Source organism: Ambystoma mexicanum, chromosome 13, assembly GCF_040938575.1.
Source record: "Ambystoma mexicanum isolate Mex_15411 chromosome 13, UKY_AmexF1_1, whole genome shotgun sequence".
In the NCBI taxonomy this organism is placed as follows: Eukaryota; Metazoa; Chordata; class Amphibia; order Caudata; family Ambystomatidae; genus Ambystoma; species Ambystoma mexicanum.
In genome coordinates this window covers 223,817,877-223,839,603 of record NC_090938.1, presented here as the reverse complement: position 1 = coordinate 223,839,603, position 21,727 = coordinate 223,817,877, and positions in this window count along the sequence as shown.

Sequence of the window (21,727 nt, the reverse complement as noted above, 5' to 3'; positions counted from 1 at the left end):
CACACATGGCGGTCATTTCGGATGACATGAGTGTAGTGGATTTGTCATGTTCTCTAACTCTATGACCGGTCGTGAACCAATCCATTTCACCATTAAGGATATTCTGGAGGCAATTTCTTCTAATAAGAATCCTGGGCCTGACAATATTGCTTTTGATTTTTACAGAGATCAAATTGATTTTTTTGTGCATTCAATTGTTGTGTAAAATGTTTAACATCATGAACCCAACTAAATCACTTTCATAAATGATGAGACAAGTCTGTACCAAACACGAGTCATTCAATGTATACCAGTTGGCTGCAAAATCTTTATCAAGCAGGAATGTTTGTATGTAGCCTTGCCAACCGCCTTCGATTCAGAGGATCAGACTAGACTTTGGAACCCCTTACGCAAGATATGCCTACCATCAGTCCTCTTGCAGGTTTTATTTTCATTACCCTCCGACAACTCAGTGCTCATACATCTTACCTCCGATGGTAAAACAACAGTCTTTTCGAAAGAGCAGTGGAGTGTCACAGGTTTGTGGTATTGGCACTTTTTTTATTCAATCTTTTTACAAATTGAATGTATTAACTTTGTTCAGGTTTTGTGGTTGTACCACAGTTTGTTGGGGATACCAATTCCTATTCTTGCCTACCCTGAGGACGGTCTCTCTGACATTAGCAAGGACTCCAAATTCACTGCAGACACCCCTTAATGTATACAATCAGTTTTTAGTTAAGCCAGGCCTGCAAGTTCATGCTAATAAAACCGCCATCATGTAAGCTTCCGTGAAACCGGGAAGGAACCCAAGAAGATTTTCAACTGGTGCTTGTTGAATTCTGCCAGTCAACAAATTTAATTATCCTGGTGTAAGAATCTATGAAAATCTGTGTTTGGCCCAAGCAACAAACCAATCTCATCAAATGAAACGGACCATTAGAGGTATTTTTAGGTCTCCTTCTAGATGTTGAGCCCGTCGTATTACATGTGTAGCAGATGCCTATGAGGTCATGGTATCTTCCTTGACCCTTTGTGGAGCTGGTGTTCGGGGCTTTATAGTGGGAAATTCCTCCAGACTGTCAGTTTCTGTAAATGTTTGTTAGGCTTACCGAAATCGGCCCTAATTTTGCAGACCATAAGGAATTGAGTTTGACTCGCATAGTGGGTATGCTTTCGCGAGCACCTAGTGGGCTGTTTTGGAGTGTTTTTAGCAACAACCATGCACAACTTTCCAAGCTAATTGTGAATGATATTTGACTGCGTGATGGAGCTGGCTGTGTCTTTTAGGTGGCGTATGTCGACCACCATGTTACTTCCATTTTTCTGTAGCGCACATTGGCTACTTGAAAAACTTGAGAAAAACCTGGAAATGTCTAAAAAACAAACAAACAAAAAAATAAGCACACTTTTCTGACATCATCAAAACTTCGTTTTTATGTTCACCTTATTTTAATGATTTGTTATTGTTACCAAGGTGCGTTTTACCTGTTTACTCTTGAACATGACTCCTAGGTTGCGTAACAATCATTATAAAGGCACTTGTCTCTTTTACCGATATTCTGATAACAGTACTTGTCCTTTCTGCTATTTAGTACATGAAACATGAATGCATTTCTTATTTTTTTGGCCAGATTAGCAGTTAGCCAGGCAAAGTACCCTTAAAGCTTTAAAACATTAGGTGTTAGTCCATGTTGACCGGCCTTGCTCTTTTTACTTTGAGGTTCTTCGCCTTATGTTTGGGGGCGGGGAAGGGGGGATTTTAGGGGGGTGGTATTAGACACAACCGGTTGAAAAGGGTAGAAGATAGTTTTTTTTTTTGTTTAATCAATTTGTGATCGGTACTTGTGGATGCTGTTACAGTCGTTTTTGCCACTCTAGTTTTAAATAAGTAAAGTTTATCTTTTTTGGGTATTGTTATTTTTCTCAAAAACTCATAATGGTATTTTTTTTTTAAACATTTTTTTTAGTGCTATGATTGCATGTCAGAACATCATATGTGTTTTTATGCCGACTCTTTTTTTTAATTATCGGATTGCTGATTGCTCTCATGGCATTGCTGGCCGAAAGAAAGTTTTCTCTGAGGCTGACATTTGTTCGAAATGAGACCCTGCAAGGCTTTCTCTGTATTCAGGGACCACAAAAATGTGATAACCAAGTTGAAGCTAACATTTTGCCAGCTGAAGATAGGTGCCATCCACAGAGGGGGCGTGCGTGTGTGCGTGCGTGTGTGTGTGTGTGTTAACAGTTTCAGTTGGTGTTGGCAATAGGAGACAGTGAGTCCTGTTTGTACATATTTACTATCTATCATATTTTGATAAAATAACCGTCCATGCAACGGTCTAAATAAAAGGTCTTGTCTGCACTAGTGGTGTACTACCTGAGAGCAGAACTATATTCACGCAGACGGTTCATTAAAGCAAGTTCAGGTGTTGATAGTGTTCTTCTTTGACCTGCTTGAACAAATTCACACTTTGGCTTTCGGTGGTGGTTAAAGACATGTCTGTCTTTGCTCTGATGTTTTGCATGTTCACCAAAGATTCTGTTTCCAAGATATAGTACAATGGTCAGTGGGCAGGAGCAGTGCTGCTCTAGTTTTTTTTTTTTTTAAATGAAAGTTTTACTGTTTCTATACCATTATTTGAAAAAGAAACCGTTCTACAATTTTTTTATTTATTATTTTATTGTAAGTTGTTTTAATCAAGTAAACTTTGATTTTTCAACAAATGCAGTTACAAATCTTGTTAAAATTCATTGTGATGATGTACAACTTTCTTAAGAAGAAAAAAAAAACAAGATATGAAACAAATAAAGTATGCTTAACAATTCAACTTAAATCAAGACAAGACAATTCAGTTTTTTTTAATGAAAGTTTTACTGTTTCTATACCATTATTTTATAAAAGAAACAGTTCTAGAATGGTTTAATTTTAAAATAAGTGTAGGAAGAAGTTCAAACCTGCACTGGACAGTCACTTAAAGAGCAGGTGTGTTTGTTTGGGGCTTTGGATTGCGCATGGGAGGGGGCGTGGCGATAGGGTTTGTGGGGCGCGGGGGCAGGCCAGCAGGGAGCAATGTTCCTCTACTTCTTTTTGTACACTTCGACCACTGCACAATGGTTGTGGATTATCTTCCTCTATCTCTAATGTCTCTGTCGTCGTCCTCCTCCTTGTGGTCTGTGTCTTCCAAAATCATGGCATGCATCCGCATGGACCCAGATGGGTCATGAAGGTAATCTTCCTCATCATCATTACATTCTCCGCCTCATCCGTGGATGCGAGTAATGGTGGGAGCCACGTTTGTACCCCATCCTGCTCCACTACACTTTGCATTGCTTCTTCTGCCCTATCAGTTTATAAAGAAAAACCTCCGGTACTCCATTCTCCTGCTCAAGAGTTTTGCCAGGTCTGGAAAAGATCTGGGGTTACGCTAATGTCAGGACTGTCGGGACTCTGGACTAGCTAGCCTTTTGGCTGCAGTCCCTGAGCTTCTATCAGGAGCTACACTAATGTCGGGACTCGAGGCTAGCTAGCCTTTTGGCTGTAGACCCTGAGCTTCTCTCCGGGGCTACAACTAAAAGACCCGGGGGCTATAGGTCCCAGCCACCCCTCCCCCAGCGACACCTCTGCTCCTACTCAAGAGACAGGGGAATTGACCCACTCCTACAAGTGAAAAACCTATCCATAGACTACTTTATCGTGCACAACTGAGTCATGTGTAAAAGAGGGTGCTGCTGAATTTTGAGATTGGTGTCTTAATGTTTGATGCATAGATCTAGCATTCCTGATGTGCACACCAGCTGGTGTCTAATGTCAATAAACCCCCATTTGCCACAGGTTTTTGGTTGACAGACAAACTTGGCCAACTGCAGGTTGGCAATACGTGCTCATTGTAATAAAAAGAAGAACGAAAAAAGATAACTGGGTGGAATGGGAGGATGAAATGGACCAGGGTATTAGTATTTATTTGAAGAACAGGGATGTCAATTTCTGTCAAAAATGTATTTTAATAAGACATGTACAGATGTGGAAGCATTACCATGGAGGGTACATATACAATAGCATACACTTTAGAACAAGGAGTGTTACGGTTTTATGAGGTTTTAAAATGAAAATTAGGACATATTCTCAGAACTAAACAAATAAACAAAATGTATATAAGAAAACCGGTGACTTACAAAGGTTATTTTAACTTAAGGGCCCACGTGCTTCGAACCAAAGAGGAGTACTCATTAAATATACAAAATGATATTAAACCTTACTACAATAAGGGAGGATCGGGGAGGGTACAGGGAGAGCTCCCACTTTACCAAGTCAGTGAGGTTTAAGCTGAGCTTTGAAGAGAGCCACAACTGAGCTTGCTTTGATTGTCATGGGCAGTGGTTTCCAGTAATACAAGGCGAGTATGATATGAAAGGTTATTTATAACGCGCTTAATACCCAAAGGTTTATAAGCGCGGACCCGGGGATCGAACCTCTGGTGCTCCGTGTTGTCTTGCTTCCAAGGTGAGCACGTTGCCCCAGAGCTATGCTTCCGAGACGAGGCTAGCAGAAGTGAGGAGAGACACAGGGAGAGTATGGAACAGTGAGGGTGAGTGCGTTGGAGGATCTGAGGGAATGAGTTTCTGAGTAAACTGAGATGCAGTCAGACAGGTACTGAGGGGCGAGACCATTGGTTGCTTTGTTTACTAGGAGATTTGACAAATCTAGCAAAGTCGTCACTGCTTCTCTGGGTGAGGTATCCCCTCTTGTGGCCTGGGAAAGGCCAAAGCAACCTGATTCTGACCCTGGTGGTGGCTATCTGTGCGAGGGCCAAATGGGGAAGAACAACCCTCGTGGAAACATGGTGAATACACTCTGTCAAACCTAGCCCTGCCTGGATTCCTTGATGACAGCCACTTGCCTTTTCGCCTAGCATGCATGGCATATTATAGTGTGGATAAATCTCCATGATATTCTGAAAACCAGTCTTGCTTACATCCCCCGCTTTCATAATACTGAGACTAGGAAGAGGGGCGGAGTAAAGAGGATCCCTCGAAGCAGTAAGCCAATGCCATGTTCTAGTTAGAGGTGAATAAGTGGCGGGACATTTAAAATGGCAAGGCTGACTTAGAAGTTAGACTCTCATCTTCTAACGCTGATTGGGATAACGTAGGACAGCAGGCTGCAGACCAGAGCAAGGAGGCTGGTGCAAGCGACATGCAGGAACGTCACGCAGAGAGGGGTCTGCTGCAGCGTTACCACTGACAGTAGGAGCTTCTGAATGAAGGAGAATGCAAAGCAGGAACCAAGGAGCCGACGAGAAGTGCTCCTATCCCTCAGGCAAGCAGCAAAGGAAACAGTGAGACACGAGGGACGGCGAAGCTGTCAACAAGCAGGGAAGGAGTTTGGGACACCAGGGCTCTTCGGGGCGAATGCCTCGTACTATTACCAAGGCGAGTGATCCCAACTAAGGGAGCTGGCACATGTGTTGAGATTAAGTCTGTGGCAAGAGGGCCCAACACCCAATACATTAAGAACATAACTTCCTGGATACAAACATTAGTGAATGTTGAATGGATAAAGCCCTGAAATGACTGGAAACCAGGCAAGCAGCGAGTCTGGGACTTGCACCCATGTGAGGAAACCACAAACTATGGCAGCAGAGTAAAACTGGCATACTGCAAGTCTGGGACCTGCACCCAAGTGTGAAAGAAATAAAAACCCTGGCAGGAGAGTATACCAGGGGCACAAGAAACCAGGGGGTGTTCCCCAATTATGAAATCTGGAAAATTAACAGTCTGAAAGGGAAGAACCATACTCCTTTTTGAGAAAAGGACATTTGTGGTCCAGAAAGCGAGAAACTGTATGTAAAAATAAAAACTATACGATTGAAGAAAACACAATGGAACACCCGTTACCCTTGAGAGCTTAGTATAAGTTATCAGTGACATTTTAAAAAGGACAGAAGAAATCTAGGGGAGGGTAGAACCTGTTTCCGGGTCGAACCTTCTTGGGTTTCCTTTCTTCACCTTTTTTTAACTTTATGTTTTGAAACTTTGGAAGAAAGCTTCAGCTGTACAGCTAAGAGCCATCCCTACTTTCACGTTATATTGAGTTTAGTGATCAAGGGCCAGATATAGGGTTTTGGACACAGGACAAAGGGCTCTTAGTGATTTAGACATCCTGATGTAGACAGTTTTGTTGAGGCAGGCAAATCCCTCCTAGAGTTAGGCATAGATAGGACTTCCCCAATCTTCTCTTTTTTTTCTGTTGGTGCTAATAAAAGTCTTTACCCAAATCCAAAAATGCCTCTGTGTCTAATTCTCTCTGGATCCCTTACAGAGAAGAAACTTAAAAAGAGTGGTTTGCATGGAGAGCCAACAGCATGTTGTCGGTAGGTAGAAGTGGGGGAGGATCTGGGCAGGTTGTAGAGAGCATAGCAAAGTTGTGAACTGTCTAGAGGGAGGTAGGAGTAGAGAGGAAGGCCATGGAGTAGGCTTGAGCAGTTGTCCAGTTTGCCTAGCACAACAGTGGAGATTAGACATTTTGTACAGTGGTTAGTTGGAAAAGGATGAATTTTCTGAATGTTGAGGACTTCAATACGAGCAGCAGAGGCCAAGAAAAATTATTGGAGTTGTAGGTCACTATCAAAGAACCTTGGTTTAGGGAGCAGGAAGGTCAGGTGTGAAGTCCATAAAAGAGGGCATGGGAAGCATGGCATTGGAAGCTCGGAGAAAGATGATTTCTATTTCTGTTTTTGAAGAGTTCAGCATGAGGCAGAGTACAGTCGTCCAGTGATGAATTGCTGTGCGGCAGTTTGTAATCCGTTTCCCGATTTGGCTGGGGTAAAGGAGGGGAGGGAGAACAATATTTGAGTGTCATCAGCAAAAAGGAGATGGTAAAAGCCAAAGGATAAGAAGTCTTCGTACAGCAGATGTCCAAGGACTGATCCTTGGGAGATGCCGACAGGAAGAGTGGTGGTAGTCAGAGGTGTGCGAGTTCCAAATTATCTTGTTGAGTGAGAAGGTGAGATAACTGGTTGACTGTGTCAAAAGCGGCAGAAAAGTTGGGAGTTGGGAGCATTAGAGAGAATGTTGGAGACATCTGTGAGTGCAGTCTCGGTGGAATGTTTATTAAGGAAGCCAGATTGAAGTGCATCTCCAAGGCAATTATCCTCAAGATGCTTAGAGATCATTGAAGACATCTGTTCGTTGACATTTAAAAAAAAAAAGGGGGGGGTGAAACTGAGTGACAGTTTGCTTTGACTATTGCGGAGGCAAAGGTTATTTTCAGTAGGAGTAAGACGGGTGCATATTTGAAGGAGGCTGGGAAGAGTGCAGCGGGGGGAGAGAGGTTAAAGAGCTCAGCGAGATCAGAGCAAGTGATTGAGACTAAGTCTTTGACCATTTGGGGAGCAAAGGAGTTGATAGAAGTTCAAGATGGGTTGGCACTGCAAGGGATGGCTGCTAGTTCAATGGCAGAAGTTGTCCAGTGTACAAGAGGTACGGAGGGCGGGAGGACTGAATGAGCTTTGGCAAGGAAGAGAAAGGTGGGCTGTGAGTGGCATGAATTTTTAGAGATTTTAGAGGAAAATGAGTGAGGGAAGCCATTGGCAGAAAGGAAAGAGACGATGAATATTGGATTAGGAGGTGTGAGCAAAGAACGGACAGTCGATGAAAGTTAGTGGGGTTTGGGGTAAAGGCAGGAGATTAGGTTTGTAAAGTAGGTGGATCTGACAGATTCTATTATAGAGGTTAGGGCAGCAGGGGAATTTGTGGCAGCAAGGTCACAGAGAATGTTTGTTTTCACCTCTGAATATTAGAGATGATCCAAGGCTGAGGATGGGGACTGGAAGGTCTGTGCGAGCAGGATAGTGTTGATCAAATTGAGTCATAAGTGCATAGTGATAGTCAGTGAAATCTCAGTCTATGGAAGAGGCATGAATAGGGCAAAGATACATGAGAGGGGTCCTCACACCATCAAAGGGAGGGGCAAGAATCGAGCCTGCATTTCTTCTTAGTCATTGAAGAGAGGTGATGAGAAGTAGGGGCTGGAGGGACAAAGATGTTCAAGTGAACAATTGAGTTATCAGAGGGTCTATGGAGAGTACAGAGGAGGAGAGTGAATTGGAGAGAAAGCAAGGTCAAGAGTTTTTCCACCAGACTGGTATGCTGGTTGTGGAGGGAGTGGTCAGATCGGAGGGATGTAACCTTCTCAAGCCCTCTGAGGCCACCTGTCTTGAAGAGTTCCCAAGTATGACAATGGTGATGTCAGTAGGTAGTGACTCCGGAGCATGGTCAGCTCAGGGAAGAAGGAGTTGAGAGGATGAGGACCAGGGAGTTCATAGGGAAGCGGAGTAGGTGGGTGGAGTTGAATAGTGGCATATTGAAGAGGTGGGGGTTAATTGAATGGAGACAGAGTGGGTGGGGGTGTTCCAACACAGTAGTGGGCTCAGAGTCGCAGCATGATGGCCTGGGGCTATAGGTATGCCCCCCCACACCTTCACGTACTACATGAAGGTGATAGGTGGCTGCAGCTGGAAAAGGATCCGCAGGAAAGCTCGATTTGTTAAATTGTACCTGTGGCCATTTATCGTGGAACCGATCACCCTCTAGCTGCATTCCACCACTTTTACTAGGCATCTTTAATTAATTTCAGACATGTTGGCACAAAAAATGGGCACTTCTCCCTAGTCACAAAGTTGGCACGTGCGTTTTGCACATGTAGCCAGTTAAGTAAAAGCACATCACAGCCTCCAACCAAAAATGGGAGTCCACTGACAAGAAATGTCACTTGTGTGAATTGCATCGAAGGTGCTTACTGGCATTCTTTCTTCCCTAGTATTGGTCACAGAAAACTGGCACATATGTTGCAAATTCTGTTACAGCCGCTGCATGGAATCCATGGACGTCATTTCACCAAAATACCAGGGGTAGCAGAAGTAACATCACACAACGCTTAACCTCTGATGACATCACGTCAAGTGATGTCATTTGACCCTACCCAACAGTGACATCACGGGAAGTGAGGGAACATAACCTTATACCCTTCAACAAAACAGGAAGTGTCATTGTTTAAGTACTCTACAAAGAATATGGTTACGATATCACTGTGAAGTGATATAAATTTCATACTAGAATGGATCACTATATGTATTGTTAATATCAGTGTGTATAGGCCCATATTACCAAGTCACTGTGAATGCAAGCAGATGTCCAAGACCAAACAAAAATGATGTGTTATTATATAGCATTTAGGCTTAAGTGCTTCATATAGAACAAATATACATACAGTATCGCCCAACCTGTGTTGGTACTCATTGATCAACCTCAGCAGGATGAAAGGCTGAGTTGACCTTGCTGGGAGTCGAACCTGCAATCTTCAAAAAACACACACACACACGCACACGCACACACACACACACGCACACGCGCACACGCACACACACGAGCACACACACACACACACACACACACACGAGCACACACACACACGAACACACACACACACGAACACACACGAGAACACACACGAGAACACACACACACAAACACACACGAGAACACACACACACCCCCAGCGCTCAACCCATTGAGCTATCTTCCCAACTATAGCTATCAGAAAACTAGCCACTCCAGAAACAAAGAGCCATATGCTACTGGCCACAGCTCATGAGCCTCATTTCTTTTAGGGGTAGCAAGTGATAGCTCGGGGGTCGCAGTTGTGACCCCTGGCGACCCCTAAATGACGTTCATGATGTAATCTGTTTCCACAAACCTACCAAGGAATTTTCTTTTCCTGATTATTCTATCCTAAATAGCCACTAATAGATGGCACATTGCGTTACAGTCACCAAATGGTAATGCCTGGACCCCCACCCCTAGTCACTGCCTGACAAGAGATGTCCTTTGTGCATGTACCATGCAAGGTGGCCGGTACTGGAGTGGTCACCTCCGTAGTAGTAGAAGACTCAAAAATGGTGCACAAGCAGATAGTCTCTGAATTGTAGTCTCCTGGCTGCCTACTCCGAATTCTGGCATTGTAAAAAAAAAAAATAACCACTCCATCCTGTTTCATTTTTTTTCCTCTCCCTTAACTCTTCCGGCAATCGCCTACCTCTGCCTACAAGACTTGCCACAAACGACAACAGCACATGTCCTATACAACCCGCGAGGCAGAGCTGCCAACGGACTATCGAAGCAAGCTCGAGAAAATTTGCTCTGGGTAAATCAGTGAAAATTAAGGTGATTCTAGGCTTACTTGCACTTGGTAATTGGGCTACATAGTTGCAGACCATCTGCAAATGAAGGATTTCAACCACTGTGAAATTTAGACTTGTTTTAATCTGTAATCTAGAAATGACATAAAAGGTAATCTGTATTCAAGTACAAACATGCTGTTGAATAGCTTGGGTGGCATCTATAAACCTTGCTGTCCCATGGAATAGCTTGAGTGGCATCTATACACCTTGGTGTCTCATGGAATAGCTTGAGTGGCATCTATAAACCTTGCTGTCCCATGGTTTTTCATGCCATCTGAATACCTCCATTGCATTGAAGGAGCATAGTAAACTTTTAGTTATTCTGTCTGCTCTCTTTCTCCTACTGTCCTCTTTCTATTCTGTCCAACTCAATCTCCTTCTGTTTGTAGCACCCCTCACCTGTACTACACATGGACTTCACCCACGCTTCCTCCCATCTTATGATCAGACCACAACCATAGTTGCTAAGTGCAAAGGGTTAACAGGCAACAACTTGCCCATCTGCTCTTTGGGAACGGGGTGGGAACCACTGCTAGGGCTATACCTCTTAAATTAAATGATGGGCAATGCCAATGTTGGGGGAAATTAAACGCCATTTTCCTGTAAAGTCATTTAGATGCGCTGCATTGTTAATAACTTAACAATCTTGGCCAGTTTTGCAAGATCCACATCCAATGTTGAGTCATAAACTGCAAAGGTGGAAAAGGTCGCTCAGCAGGTTGATTACCTTTTGCTGAGATCTGCAACCTGGTTCAATGCTTGTGGGGCCAACCCGGTGATTTTCATTTACCCAATAGCACAAAAATGAGAACGCGTGGCGAGGAAGTTTGCAGGTGTGTGAACAAAGTGAGACATAGATGAGGGACAAAACAAAACACAAAAAGGGTGACTTAAAAAGCAAGCATTAACCTAGGGGAGTGAGTGCTGCTAACTTCAGAAGTGTACTGTACACATATGCACAATACCATTATTACACAGCAGAGGAGGGAGTGGAGTCGGGTAGGAAAGTGCGGTAGAGGGCATGGGCGGCACTTCCAACTTGGCATGAAGGTGCCCTTTGAAGAGATCCCAGATGGCTTGTCTGAGATTATAATGGGCAGCGTGTTCCAGTGGAGTGGGGCAACTAGGAAGGGGCCGCAGCGTGAGGAGGCACAGGGGGGTGGCTTAGAGGAGTGCAGAGTTGAGGCACTGGGAGAAAGATGGTGAGTAGACAGAAAGTCTGCTAGGCCCTGAGGAGCAAGGCCATTGATGGCTTTGTATGTTAGGGGAAGGAACTTTAAAAGTGAGTGGGCTGTGCATGGAGTGCCATCAATCATGGTGTTGGCAGGTAGAAGAGGCAGGGAGTGAATCATCCTTGTTTTGCAAACCTTTTTCCTTTTGAGCTTGTTCATGTTCCGTTGGGTTGCTTTATCTTATAAACAGGTGCTTTGAAAGTCCGCTTTATTGAATAGAACCAGTTTCGCCCTTGAAAGACAACTAGGCATGAAAGCATATTTTGGTTCTATAACTGAAGACAGAAAATGAGCAGGTGTTCTCTTCTCTGCTGTCTAAATTGTAAACTGTATAACTAGGAAGCCAGCGATCAAAACTCGGCTTACCACCTGACAGAGTATTTGATCCTATGCAGATCCAGGAAATGACGAGGAAAATGAGCATCTTTCGCCCTGTGCCTTATATGATGCAACTAGTAAAATTGGGAGCACTCAGCAGTGGTACAGTTCGGTGAGAGAAAGTCTCACTCGTGCATGGGTTAATAGTGACAGCATTGCTTCATACGTTTCCCCACATTACTCCATTGACTCACAGAACTCCTTGGTGACTTGCAATAGCCTTACAACATATGGTAGAGGGTAGTGTATTCCCTCAATGATGTGTGCCTAACCCATTATAAATTCCAAGACAGAGTCTATAAAGCCCTGCAGAATGTGAAGCCTTCGGAGTGATTTCTTTGATGGGATTTCGCTGGCGGGCTGGAGGGATGCTCTGAAAATAGGCGCATAAGAGGATTCCTGGCCTGGAGCTGCTCTCTTTAAGCATCAGCTGATCAAACCTCCAGGCTGGAGCCTCACATTGTAATGAGGATTAGAGACTACTGAGAAATGATTAGGTGCCTCGCTGGGAAGATTGGGCGCTCCTGACTGATGCATTGTCAGTGGCGGCCCGGCCGCCAGGTTACGCGTCTTCTCGCGGGAGCCAGTATCTGCCGGCGGCACGCGGGGCATGCTAAATTGAGCAGGCGTTCCCGCGTGGGGGCGATCGCGCAGGATGAAAGAAGGCCCAGCTGGGGAGAGAACTCTGGCGGAGAATGACACGGAATATGCATTATGCTCTGGCTTTGTACGCACGCAGGTAAAATGATACATTTCCAGCATGCCACAGAATTGTAATGTCCCGTCCAGCAATGAAAAGTGAGGAAACCCATCTCCTGATATGTGCAGTAAAAATCAGGCAACACACTGTGTGTGTGAGTGCACAAGTTCACTGAACAACTCATTAAAAAAAATATTAAAATGTCAGTGTAATTTCTCTACATTGGTTCATTTATTTAACTGTGTAAATGTAATAACACTTCAAAAGTACAAGAAAAAAGAAAAGTGGAGCTGAGAGTGATAGTAATGGGCGCGCAGAAGACTGTCCAATTGTCAAATAAATACAAATACATGGAGGAAAAGTGCAACATGGATGGAAAGAAATTCCACATAAAATGGCGGCGTCAATAAAAACGAATTGGGTCCCCAAGTATCGTCCTGTCGTGTCACAGTACTTGGCACCCTGACGGTATCTTTCACGTTGTTCACCACAGAATCAAGGCACACGCACAACTCTAAAACAGGAAAAAAAACGTCTGTGATTGGTGCACATTTCTGAGGTGTAACACAGATCTATGTAGTGATGAGTAGATCAGTAAAAATTATGAAGGTGATTATTTTTTATTTGTTTAGTTAATGCAGAATTTCCTGCCACAGTGAAAATGTTACGTGAGTATGAAGATACTGAAGCCAAACTCAACACCTCTGAACATGCAATTATTGTGCCACACGTGTAGCCCAAGTTGATATCACAGGAAATGACATCACATAGCCTTTGATAACTTGATGATCGATCCCCTTCCAGGTCTCCTCAACACCACCACATTGAGCGAAACCGGTGTCATGATGTTAGCTCATAATTTGATTGAGGCCCATTTTCTCAAGCCCCCCTCCCCCCCGACTCCCTCACACACACACCACCTTAATAAATTCCTAAACCTAACCCCACCCCCATTTTATTTTTGGGGCGAAATTTTTCATCGGAAAATGCCCGGGCGTGTAGATGTAGTCTAACTGCACTTGGCTCCTGACCAGTGCTTCAAGTGGAACAAGAGATTGAGGGGGTGGGGGTTCATTTGAGGGCATGGGTTCCTGTTAGGGTTGGCTCTATGCTGCATATCTGCTGTGCCAGGATTGATGTCATCCTCAGAATTTAGGCTGTGAGTGTGAGGTTAGAATGTTTGGAGTTGAAGGGGTTCTAATCCAGGCAGTTACAATATGTGAGCCTGGGTGGTGGGAGCCAGTGGGCTCAATGCCCCTTGTTCCTCTTGATCTCTCAATTACCTGATGACATCTGATCCTGTAATTAAGAAGCTAATAAAGTAACCACTAAGAGTACCTGGCCTGAGTGTCCTTGAGGAGTGTCCTTGAGGAGTGAACCCTATGACCAAGGGCTGGACATAACAATTGGCAACGAGGATGGTCCACGGTATGGTGAAGGAAGACCTTGGAGTGGACATCAAGTGAAACATAAGGAGAAACAGGTACCTGTGTGATGTCATGTGAGAGAGGAGAAGAGACCCTGCTGCAGGAGGTGCAGGCAAGAGGACAAAAGAGACTGTTTGGAGAGAGGGGCTCTCCCTCTCACCAAACAGTCTCTTTTATCCTCTTGCTTGCAGCCCCCGCAGCAGGGTCTCTTCTCCTCTCTAAGCACCCACCACCCAGGGCTGTTTGAGACAGGCTCCCAGGGCTGTTTGAGACAGGCTCCCAGGGCTGTTTGAGACAGGCTCCCAGGGCTGTTGGAGACAGGCTCCCAGGGCTGTTGGAGGCAGCCCCCAGTGCAGTTTGAGGTAGCCTTCCAGGGTTGCTGGAGGCAGTCTGGCCCAAAGGACTCCTGGGCAGAGATTAGAGTGTAAGAAGAGGCTCATGGGAGCAAAGACTTTCTCAGATTGTAGGGAAGAGGAGTCCTGCCAGTGCCAGAGTCATTAAAGTTGGCTTCTGTGGAGATTTGCAGAGACTGTTTTTGCCAGAGGGGCAGGTGCATCATTGCTGCCAATTGAGGATCTCTAAGACATGAATAGCTGGGAGAGCTAAGTGAGAAATCTGCCCAGAGTGTGTTCCCTCTGTCACTGGCAAGGGAGACGTGTTTTGCCAGTGTTAAGTATCCTGCACCATTGAGTGGCCATTGTGACATGGTGACACAACCTGTTGTGCTGACTGTAAAGGTGTTGTCGCTCTGTCCTGGGGACAAGTGAAATTAAGTAAACATGGACGCAGCGGTCTGTGCCATCTGGTGACTGTTGGCGGAGTGGAGTTCAGTTAGTCTCCTGTACTGCATTGTGACTGATGATGTCACAGTGAAGACACAGGGAGATGGCGATGCAGTGGAGTGTTGGGACATCAACGTTACCAAGCAAGTGTGTTCGTCCTGGTGCGGTTTCTCAGTGTTCCACGCTGCAAGGGGATCAGTGTAAGAAGAAAGGTCATCGGAGGTGTATCCCATATTAGAGTAAAGCACCTGCGCTAGCGTGCTTACGGAGTAGTGTACATTTTCAGGAAGTAGCAATCACGTCTGTTGCCTTACTGAGGGAGTCTTGCCAGGTGTTTGAGGGTTGCCGGGGTGATGGTGAAGCGCAGCTAAGGACAACCCATTGCTGGTAAGGCAGTTGCATTGCCCATGGGGTTAGCACAACATTTGGGTGAGGCGGTGGTCTACCCAGTTAAGTAAGTGCAGCGCATGGGGCGTTGGAGAGTCTAGCTCACATGTTTTTCGGACGCTATGCTGATTTTATTTTAAAAACTATCGACGATGGTAAACTGTATGAGGTTACGCTTTTACGGCTTGTGTCTCATATAAAGGCAATTCATCTATACTGCCGCTGTGTCTTTATGATTGTGGGAATTGGGAACGTGTGGAATGTATGTATAAGATGTTCATTGTGTTTAGAAGTAACCACTTTGAGGCTTTCCAGGTCGTAGGATAGCCTCCTTTTGGGCGGCATGGACTTTTAGGTTTGAACTAATACTAATAGTTTGTTGGGTCACTGCTAAGTCAGGATGTTGTGTGCCTGGCTGACTTGTGTGTGGCATGTGGTTTGGCATGATCAAAGTGATGTTTTCCATATTATGCTTAGTATATCATCTTTGAGGATTTTCAGCGTTTAGAGTGGTCGATGTAATGGTGACGTGGACTTTTACAAAATGTGACTTTCAATCTACAATGTGTTAATGTACTGCTCAATGCAATGTTTAGAATAACCATTTTGATGTGTTGTGATATGGTGGTGTGTGGCGTTTGTGTGTGTTGAGGTGTACCCAGGATTTCTGCTACAGCGACTGCAGTGCTTTCTAGCAGCTTTACATCCTATTTATGGGTTGGTGGTGTGTTGGTGTTTGGGTTGTATGTTTTTGAGTAGTAGTGAGTGTGGTGCATGACCAGTGGTTGGTCAAGGAACCCTGCGGGGTTTGGAAGAGATTTTTAGATGTAGTGCATCAACAAGGAGTAGTCCAGGAACTCTGCGGAGTTGGTGGTGGTGGTGTCTGTGTTGTGGCCCTGCGAGGTCAGATACAAATGTACTAGTGGTAGGCTAGTATGAAGCTTGTTGGCGCTTTGATGGTGTTGGTTAGTGACTCTGCGGGGTCCAGAGGTAACTAGTAGGAGACTAGTACCTGAAGCTTTGCGAAGCTTGGATGTTGTTGTGGTTTGTGACTCGGTGGAGTCCTGAGGTACCTAGCAGACTAGTACCATAAGCTTTGCGGAGCTTTGATATTGTGGTGATTTGTGGCTCTGCGGAGTTCACATGAAGCTTTGTGAAATTTTTGTGAATCTTTGATGTTGTTTTGGGTTGTGGCTCTGCGGAGCCCAGAGGCATCTAGCAGGGGACTAGTGCCTGAAGTTGTGTGAAGCTTTGATGTTGTTTTGGGTGACCTTATGGAGTTGTTAGGTTCCAGGGATTTCGCTTGAAATTCTGAAGATGCGGGTGGCATTGCATCTTGTGTTTTCTCTTCTTGAACTTTTAGATGGTTGCTGGAATTGTTCCTGAGTTTCCTCTTGATTGATTTCAGAAGCCTGGCAACGTTTCATCTGCAGCTGTGTACACTTTGGGGTGTTTTTTCGTTGTTCAGAAGGGCTCAAGTGTCTGGCCAACATTTGTAGCTAGGGCTAGTTGTGGTTGTTTTAGTGACAGTTTGTTGCCTTTATTTATTGGTGTGATTGGGTGATTGGTGACTTAGTGTGTCTTTGTTTGCTTGCATTTCCAAGTGGATTTAATTGTGGTATGAATCAAGACTGTGGTTCCTTGTTGACCCTTTGTACATTGTTGGGTTGTTAGTAAGTGCCCTGTGTTGATATGATAGTACCTGTTTTTTTCCCGGTTTTGGGAGTTAGTGTTCAGAAGTGGCAGTCCGAGGTTCCTTTGTGGCAGGTGGGAACGGAAGGTGATTTGTGTAGATTGGCAGGTTTTGGTAGTGTTTTGTTGTGTTTGCCCGAGGTGGGCAGTTATTGCTCGGAAGTGGCAGTTCGAGGTTCCTTTGTAGCAGGGGGGGAACGGAAGGTGAATTGGAGTGTTTTGATTGGTTAGGAGTGTTGGGTGTGGCGGCTGGGTCTGTTGTAGGATGTTAGTTAAGCCTGTGTGTACAATTTACTCGGTGTTAGTGGAACATGGTTGGTAGTGAAGAGTGTTATGATGTTTGGAAGTGTATGGTAGTGGATTCGTCTCTACGCAAGAGGAGGAGGTGTTGGAGCTGGTTCCTCCAGGTGAGTTTGAGGTGTGGTTTGTTTGTTGTAGGAAAGGAGGTGTTAAGGTTGGCTCTATGCTTGCATATGTGCTGTGCCAGGATTGATGTCATCATCAGAATGTAGGCTCTGAGTGTGAGGTTAGAATGTTTGGAGTTGAAAGGGTTCTAATCCAGGCAGTTACAATATGTGAGCCTGGGTGGTGGGCGCCAGTGGGCTCAATGTCCCTTGTTCCTCTTGATCTCTCAATTACCTGATGAAATCTGATCCTGTAACTAAGAAGCTAATAAAGTAACTACTAAGAGTACCTGGCCTGAATATCCTGAGTGTCCTTGATGAGTGGACCCTATGACCAAGGGCTGGTCATAACAGTTCCATGGTGGGCTTGGACTGAAAAGTGCACAAAACATAGTAAGGTGCGCAAACAAATATATAAATATATTTAAGCATGTATATATTTGTATGCATACCTAAATATGGTGTGTGTACTTTCCAAGCCATCTTTTATGAACATAGAAATATGTAAAATATTTCTATGTTTATAAAAGATGACTTGAAAAGTACACAATTCAAGCCATCTTTTATAAAGCTTTGCCAACGGACAGAGATGCCTTGTGCTCAGTGATCTGTGCGGATCCCCAAGCCAGAGGCGTCATTGACCCTCTGCGAACCCGGGGGCTCTGTGATCTAATCTGCAGATTAAATCACAGAGCCCCCGGGTTCGCCGAGGGTTAATGACCTGGGGAGGGGAAACAAAGGGACCGTAACTTCCTCTTGTGACCCCTCAATCAAGGGGTCACATGAGGTAGTTACAGTGACTAGCAGAAGTACCAGCCAGCCACAGTGTTGCTGAAACCGCAACTTGCAGTTTCATCAATGCTGTGGCTGGCTGGCAATTCTGTCAGTCACACAGCTGCTTGACTTTAAAATGGTGGGCGCATCTCCCGTAGTTTCTACGGCCATGGTGGGATAATGTGTCCCGGCAGGACCCCGACTCAGCCCCACTTTCTGGATACTGCTAGTTCCTGGCCCTGGCTGGCTCGGCCCACTTAAAGCACTGCACATGACTCATTAAAGCCCCCCTCCATGGTTCAAGAACATCTGGGCGGACCCTCCCGCTGCTTGGGCCTATAGCTTGTGCCCCAGCCGCTACCTTTCGATTCAGCCCACTGCCGCAGTTATTACTGCCACATTAAAACCACCTGTCCTATTTACTTTGGTAGCACACAGCAAATAAGCTTCTTGAGAATGTGCTATTCTCGTGTTATTTCAAGAAATCGGATTGCCTCCATTTCCACTCTGACCGCTTTCTCAATAAATGTGCATGGCAGTTTAGTAATTCATTGCTCCCTTGTTTCATCCTAGGAGAGCACGTCCGTGCACTTTTTTTCGTTTTGTGCATCTCTGTTCATAAGCACTAAAAAGAGTCTCAAACAGGGGGAGGCGCAGCTACGCACACCATAAGAGAATTTCATGTGGGATTTTGAGACCTGTTGCCAGCTGTGGTCTAGTTTCGACCATTGTTTGACCACCAGGTAACATGTTGGGATACTAAAACACATTGTCTGCACCTTCTGCTAGGTGCCCATTTTCTCATTTTGGCTAAATGATTTTTGTGCTCTTATTTGTGTGTAGTACTATGCAAGTACCATTAAATCACGTTAATGTCCCTTGCTTCACTGAAATCCATTAACTCTTGTTACAGGCGATTAACAGCTGTTATTGCCCACAAGTAATGCTGAATTGTTACTGCTAATTGAGGAATTTTAATTTGTTCAGAGGTCACCACAGGCGACTATACTAAATTGTACAAATATGTTACAACAACATAGATTTTCTTTGTCTCATGACAACAATCAATAATTTGTGCCTACCATCTCTTTTTTCATTATTTCGTTGTCTTTTTTTTCTGGAATGAACAATGTTTTCATTGTAAATCATCCGAGATAGAATAATAATATTGTGAAACAAGCCTGTACCTACTATTTTAATTTTGGCTATATTAAGCCGAAACTATTGTCATTAAAATAAGAACATTAACATGAGAGCTTCAAACAGGGTATTTGGATGAAGGTTTGTAATGCTTTTCAATGCAGGTAGACCTATGAGGATGGATTTATGTAGTTTGGCCATGTGTCCCACCTATTTAACACCCATCGCCAAATGAAATCAGCAGGGCTTTCCTCTCATTCCCAACCATCTCCCCCTACAACACACCTCTTTTTGCACTATTTGGCTGATTTTCTGCTGTGTGGTGAATTTGTCAGCCATTTTTCCTTCCAAAATGGTGCCCACAATGTCTTGATTTTATTAAAATGTTATTTAACTTGATTGATGCTTTAGAATATGTTTACTGCAGCTTTCAAGCTATGTTACACATAGCACTGTATTTTGTATTTAAAATAAACAAGGTACTGTACTACTTACATTTTGGTTTAAAATGGTTCTGAAAATGCCCATTTACTGATTTGGCGGGGTTCCGCTAGTGCTTTGAAATGTATGCAGTAGCTGATTGGCTCTCCAGTTTGTTAGTGATGTCACTATTATGTGATTGGCTCTCAAGTAGGTGCTTTTTTCCCCACATGGCAGCCATTTTCTTTCACTGAATCCGAGCAGGGCTCTAGGGCTGTAATGAGTAAGTCAACCCTGACTCGTGGGCTTTCCCACATGGCTGGGGGCTAGTGTTGCCCCGTTGGGGTGGCTCACAGGCTTTCCCATAAGGCGGGGGCCACTGTTGCCCATCACCAACCCACCAACGATGCACGCAGTGTTCCCACCCTCAAGGGTTGCACATTTTCTCTCTTGTTGCAGTCTGGGCAAGGTCAGGCACCTCAACTGCCTTCCTGGTCAGGGGAGCCTGCGGTCCACTCCTGTGGTCAGGGCACATGACTGCATGTGCACCTGCAGAGCCGTAAGGCACCTCCGTCAGGTGCAACGGGTGATGGAGCGGCTCGCCGGTGGGCGATTGGCAATTATAAAATTAATAATGTCTGCCCTCGGATCACAGTACAAGCTTTGCTGCACCTATCGGTGCTGGAACATTAGCATAAGAAGAACCTATTTGCTGGTGGTCTATGTGATCAGTGTACGTACATTTCTGCATTGTTGGTGACTCGTTGTGCTGGAGTAATGGCCTGCATTTCTGCGGCGGGTAACGTTCCAGGAGGTTTGATGCATGATTTCTTCATCTTGACAAAACTGTTGCTTGTAAAGAAGAAATGTAATATAATGAAAAGTGATTGCTTGGTCTTCGGAAAAGAGAATAATTACATTGCATACTGACTTGATGTACGTACAAGTGGTCTTTTTGGTTTATCAAACACTGGCTTGTGATACTTTAACCATTGTCTTGAAGAGTGAGAAATCCTATTTGAAAGTAACACAATTATATTGCCAAGTGAAGAACCTATGGAATGAACAGAACTTTGTGTCATACTTTGAGTGGAACTTGGCCATTGAAATAACTTTCTTGCTTTTGACCTTTTGGTTGGAAATATCATGAATTGTTCCAGGGGAAGGAGATTGAACCCTGGACACAAGGATTTATGTTTATAATTTCTCTGCTTGAATGTAAATGTTATGTTATGAAGTTTGAATAGCCAGATAATCCTTGTAAAATGTTGTTGTATGTATGAGTGCGAGGGACCAGAGATCTTTGGACATTAGGTCATTTTCCTTTAGCTTTGGGTTGGCTAGGCTAGGGACAGTTAGGTGTTTGTCTCACCCTTATTGGCTAGGAAAATTAATATTAGTGAGAAATCTGTATCTAAGTTTCTGTCTCGCATTTCTGACCCCTTCTCCAGATAGTTTGTAGACTCCATTACAAGGAGAATGTCTCCCTTCTCCCGGGCTGATTTTTAGTGTTTCTTCTCCATATGCAGCCAGGGGGATGACTCTGTTCCCCTGATTTGGACCAACTTGGTTCACTTGCACCCAAGTATGATACGGGTAATTTTGTCTGTGTTGGCTCCCGTCCCTTACTCTTAAATATTATTGCTAATACTGTGGCAAGGAAGATGCCCTCTACCTTCTCCTTGGCTTCCCACAATTTGGGTAGGCTCTCCCTGCTGACCCTTTCTGGCTTTCTTTGCTTCCTGGGCTTTCCCGTCAGTCCAGCAGGAGTTTGGAGGATCTCTGCAGCCCTGCTGTATATGCCACTGCCCTCTTGTGTCCCCCACACCTTCCTGGCAACCCATGTACCTTTGTGCGTGGACTGCAAGGGTTCAGGCCTCTCCTCGGCGACTGCCAACAGCTGTGGGGGCCCTTGTAGCTTTTGTTGACTTCTGCTGTCATGGGGCAGCGCCCCCTCAGACTGACTTCTTCCCGGTTGCACAGAATTTCTCCTCTGCACTGCCCAGGCTTCATTAACGCCTGGAGCTACTGTCCAGCAGCTTGCATTGCTGTCCCTTTTAATTGGACTGGCTTTGGACCTTTCAGCTCCCTTCTCCGCATCCAGATCTTGGCAAGTCCTTCTGTTTTTATCCCAAATTTAGCAAAACTAGAAAGTCGATGTACATTCTCTT